The sequence below is a fragment of the Chrysemys picta genome, chromosome 5 (genome assembly GCF_011386835.1).
Source record: "Chrysemys picta bellii isolate R12L10 chromosome 5, ASM1138683v2, whole genome shotgun sequence".
Lineage (NCBI taxonomy): Eukaryota > Metazoa > Chordata > Testudines > Emydidae > Chrysemys > Chrysemys picta.
Genome location: NC_088795.1, coordinates 99,028,238 through 99,034,036, shown reverse-complemented (window position 1 = coordinate 99,034,036; position 5,799 = coordinate 99,028,238).

Sequence of the window (5,799 nt, the reverse complement as noted above, 5' to 3'; positions counted from 1 at the left end):
CTTAGAAACAGTAGCCAATCAGTTGTTTTAATTGTCATATTTGAATTCAGCACAGGAAAATACATAATAAATAGCACATTTTATCCCTGAAGCAGACGACTTCTCAAAATTGTAGACCAGTGTTATCTTTAATCTCCACCCCTTCTTCAGTCTTACTACTTCTTTCCTTGTTTTCATTTTATTTATATGGCTAAAGAACCTTTTACTATTGGTTTTAATTTCATTTGCAAGATCCAACTCTTCTTGGCTTTTGGCTTCTGGCCCCTGGAACTGTGGATGGCGGGGTACCTTGCTGCTCCAAGGTGACACTGGCAGCGGCGGAGTACCCTGCAGATCCTGGCCGTTGCAGCGGGTGGGGAAACTCCTGAGCTCCAATCCGTCGCAGGCAGTGGGGGCCCCCGGAGCTGTGGATGGCAGGGGAACCCCTGAATCCCTGGCTGCCAGTGGTGGGGGGACCCCCCAGCTTGCGAGCAGTGGAGAAACCGCCGAGCTCCTGGCTGGTGCAGACAACAGGGGAACCCTTGAGCTCCTGGTCACCGCGGGCCCCAGAAGCTGCGGGCGACAGGGGTACCCTGCAGCTCCTGACCGCTGCAGGTGGCGGTGAACCCCTGGAGCTCATGGGCAGCGTGGGCCCACAGAGCTGCAGGTGGCGGGGGCACCCCACAGCTTCCAGCCGCCTCAATACATCCCACCAAGAATCTAGCAGTATCACTTGCTCCCACATGAAGGACAATCAGTGGATTCTTTCCTGCTCCCATTAAGATCCTCTTCAGCTTAGGTCCACATCCCATATCTTAGCTCCGTGCAGACAAAACACCCTTCTTTTCTCTGGATCAGCTCTGGTGACAGGCCTGTCCGTTCTTCTTAGTAGGGAGTCCCCAGTCATGTAGACCTGCCTCTTCCTCATGTTGGTGTGATTCTCTGGCCTTCTCCCTTCTGTTTTTTCTGGCTGCAAGTCCTCTTGTCTTCTGTTCTCACTTGCAAACTTCTGCGAGTCATCCTCTATTCTCCTGGGACTCCAAACTCTGGCTATCTCCATTGTCTCTTCTCCATCTCTTGTAGTACTAACTGCTCTTCTTTTCTTCCTTGCTCTCGCATCTTCTGTTACTGCCTGCCTCTCCCCTTCATTTTCTAACTCCATAAACCTGCTCCTCAGCTCTATTTCTGATGTCTCACTGCCACTGAAAACGGAAGCTATCCAGGATGGAAAACAAACAAAAACAAATCAAGAAACAGAGGGCGAAATAATTTTTAAAAAGTAAAAGAATAAAAACCAAACAACCTACATCAATCAAAAACGTGTGCCCTATTTAAAACGTCGTTAATGTTTGTATTCTGCAGGAGGCTACACTGTATTGCAAACTTACCCTTAATGCTATTAACCTTGCTATCTGCTTCCCCTAGTGTGCTGTGCATATACACTTTGAACACCAAGTTCCCCACCTTGTGACATTCATGCAGCTACTGCAACAGATTCTTGCCACTGCTGTAAAATGAAACTTTAAACAGACTTTGTGCCTTATATTTACATCTTATTGATTGTTGTGATGAGTTGGTGTATTGTAATTGATTATAACTGCTGTAAAGGCGGTGGCATATCTGGCACATAGGTACAGTTGTGACAGGTACTTTGTAATTGTATAGTCACTAGAGAACAAGCATCATTTTGTAAGCACCTGGATGATAATAAGGTTATAAGGAACAGTCAGCATGGATTAGTCGAGAACAAATCCATGCCAAACCAACTTAATTTCCTCCTTTGACAGGGTTACTGACCTAGTGGAGGGAGGAAAGCAGTAGACGTGATATATCTTGATTTTACTAAGGTTTTTGACACACTTCTGCCTGACATTCTCCTAAGCAAACTAGGAAAATGTGGTCTAGATGAAATTACTATAACTGATTGAAAGACCGCACTCAGAGTAGTTATCAATGGTTTGCTGTCAAAATGAGACAACATCTGTATCTAGTGGGGTTCCGCAGGGGTCAGTCCTGAGTCAGGTATTATTCAGTATTTTCATTAATAGCTTGGATAATGGTGTAGAGAGTATGCTTATAAAATTTGCAGATGAAATCAAGCACTTTGGAGGACAGATTTAAAATTCAAAATGATCTTGACAAATTGGAGAATTGGTCTGAATTCAGCAAGATGAAATTCAATAAAAACAAGTGCAAAGTACTTCACTGAGCCCTGGTCTACACTATGAGTTTAGGTTGAATTAACCCTGCACCTGTCCACACGACCAAGCCTTAGAATGATAGAATATCAGGGTTGGAAGGGACCTTAGGCGGTCATCTAGTCCAACCCCCTGCTCAAAGCAGGACCAATCCCCACACAGATTTTTACCCCAGTTCCCTAAATGGCCCCCTCAAGGATTGAACTCACAATGCTGGGTTTAGCAGGCCAATGCTCAAACCACTGAGCTATCCCCCCTGGTTCTGTTGACTTAAAGAGCTCTTAAAATTAATTTCTGTACTCCTCCATGGTGAGGGGTTTAGCACTAAAATTGACCTCGCTGGGTATCTGGGGTAGTGTGGAAGCAATTTGACAGTATTGACCTCCGAGAGCTATCCCAGAGTACTCCATTGTGACTGCTCTGGACAGCATTCTCAACTCAGATGCACTGGCCATGTAGAAAGGAAAAGTCCTGGGAACTTTTGAATTTCATTTCCTGTTTGGCCAGCGTGGTGAGCTGATCAGCACAGGTGACCATGCAGAGCTCATCAGCACAGGTGACCATGCAGTCCCAGAATCGCAAAAAAGATCCAGCATGGACCGAACGGGAGGTACTGGATCTGATTGCTGTATGGGGAGAAGAATCCGTGCAGGCAGAACTCCATTCCAAAAGACGAAATGCCAATATATTTGCCAAAATCTCCAAGGGCATGATGGACAGAGGCTACAACAGGGACACACAGAAGTGCCGCATGAAAGTAAAGGATGCAAACGGTCACTCTGGGTCAGAGCCCCATACATGCCGCTTCTATGATGAGCTGCATGCAATTCTAGGGGGGGACCCTACCACTACCCCACCACTGTCCGTGGACACCTGCAAGGGGGGAGTCTCCCGCAACAGGGATGGGGATTTTGTGAGTGAGGAAGATGAGGAGGAGGAGGAGGAGGTTGAGGATCACGCACAGCAGGCAAGCAGAGAATCCCTTTTCCCTGGCAGCCAGGAACTGTTCATCACCCTGGAGCCAATACCCCCCCAACCCTCCCAAAGCGGGCTCCCAGACCATGAAGCCAGAGAAGGCACCTCTGGTGAGTGTACCTTTGTAAATATAATACAGGGTTTAAAAGCAAGCATGTTTAATGATTAATTTGCCCTGAAGATTTGGGATGAATTCGCGTCCAGTATAGCTACTGGAAAAGTCTATTAACATGTCTGGGGATGGAGCAGAAATCCTCCAGGGAGATTTCCATGAAGCTCTCCTGGAGCTACTCTAAGAGCCTTTGCAGAAGGTTTCGGGGGGGGGGGGGGGCGGCCTTATTCTGTCCTCCATGGTAGGACACTTTACTATGCCAAGCCAGTAGCAAGTAATCTGGAATCATTGCAGAACAAAACATTGCAGCAGGCTTTGGTGCCCAGGCTTTGGTGGCATTCAAGCAACATCCGTTCTTTATCTCTCTGTGTTAGCCTCAGGAGAATGATATCATTCAAGGTCACCTGGTTGAAATACGGGAAATTTGTCTAAGGGGACATTCAGAGGTGCCCCATTCCTGCTGGGCTGTTTGCCTTTGGCTGAAAAGAAATCATCCCCGCTGTTAGCCATGTGGTGGGGGGAGGCCCGTTCATGCTGAGCTGTTCGCGTTTGGCTGACGGGGATCTTCCCTGATACTAGCCACGCGGTTGGGGTGTGTGTGTGAAGCGATCATCCCAGAGAATTAGGGGGGGTTGGGGTTGGATTGTGCTGCACATTCACACTAAAATCGCAGCCCCTCCTTTTAAATGGCCAACCCAACGGACTTTGCTTGGTATGGGAAAGGAGGGTGCTGCTGCTTGAAACCATTCCCACACGTTATGAAGGTTGAAGAAGCCGAAACCCTTTGCCTTACCATGGCTGCCTGCAAGCTGAATTCTGTTGCCCAGCCGAGCGTGTGTGATGTCTCACACCAAACCAGCAGGCACTCAATATAAGAGGCAAAATGCAACCTTGTACCAAAAGCACATGTGCTATGTAATGTGAATCGGTTGATTCAGCGTGAAATAGTCTTCCCTTTGTTCTCTAAAATGTATCTTTTTAAATACTACTCTCCCTTTTTTTCCTTCCACAGCTGCAAATGTTTCTACACTCCCCCTATCATCTCCATCCCAGAGGCTAGCGCAGATTAGAAGGCGAAAAAAATGCACTCACGACGAGATGTTCTCAGAGCTCATGCAGTCCTCCGGCACTGAAAGAGCTCAGCAGAATGCCTGGAGGCAAACAATGGCAGAGTTCAGGAAAGCGTTAAATTAACGCGATGAGAGGAGGGAGGAGCATGATGAGAGGAGGCAGGATGCAATGCTAAGGCTAATGGGGGAGCAAACTGACATGCTCAGGCATCTGGTGGAGCTGCAGGAAAGGCAGCAGGAGCACAGACCGCTGCTGCAGCCCCTGTATAACCACCTGCCCTCCTCCCCAAGTTCCATATCCTCCTCACCCAGACGCCCAAGAATGTGAAGGGGGGCGGGAGCTATGGGCACCCAGCCACTTCACCCCAGAGGATTGCCCAAGCAACAGAAGGCTGGCATTCAATAAGTTTTGAACTGTAGTGTGGCCTTGTCCTTCCCTCCTCCCCTCATCCAGGGCTGGTGCAATCATTTAGGCAAACTAGGCGGCCGCCTAGGGCGCCCAGTGGTTGGGGGCGCCTAAAAGCCCGCTCAGGCAAGGAGGTGGCGTGGAGGTGAGCTGGGGCAGGCTCCCCAGGTGGGGTTAGCTGCTGCGGTGGGGGAGTCTCCCCAGGCGGGGTTAACTGCCACGGGGGGGTCTCCCCGGATGGGGTTAGCTGCTGCGGAGGGGGGGGTCTCCCCGGATGGGGTTAGCTGCCGCGGAGGGGGGGGGGGGTTGCTGCTGCGGGAGGGGCTCCCCAGGTGGGGGGAGGTGGCGGGCTCCCCAGGTGGGGGCTGGGTTAGCTGCTGCAGGGGGGCAGGGTTAGCTGGGGGGGCGCAAGGTGGAAGTTTCGCCTAGGGCATGAAACTTCCTTGCACTGGCCCTGTCCTCATCCACCACCCCACCCAGTGCTTCCCTCCTCACCCAACCCTCCTGGGCTACCTTGCGAGTTTTCCCCCTATTTGTGTGATGAAGAATGCATGATTTTGAAACAATAATGACTTTATTGCCTCTGAAAGCAGTGAACGAAGGGGGGAGGTTGGTTGGCTTACAGGGAAGTAGAGACAACCAAGGGGCCAGGTTTTCATCAAGGAGAAACAAACGGAACTGTCACACCATAGCCTGGCCAGTCCTGAAACTGGTTTTCAAAGCTTCTCTGATGCTCACCCTGGTGTCTGGCTGCGCGTAATCAGCCGCCAGGCAATTTGCCTCAACTTCCCACCCCACCATAAACATCTCCCCCTTACTCTCTCAGATATTGTGGAGCACACAGCAAGCAGCAATAACAACGGGAATATTGGTTTCACTGAGGTCTAACCGAGTCAGTAAACTGCGCCAGTGCGCTTTTAAACGTCCAAATGCACATTCTACCACCATTCTGCACTTGCTCAGTCTATAGTTGAACTGCTCCTTACTCCAATCCAGGGTGCCTGTGTATGGCTTCATGAGCCATGGCATTAAGGGGTAGGCTGGGTCCCCAAAGATAAC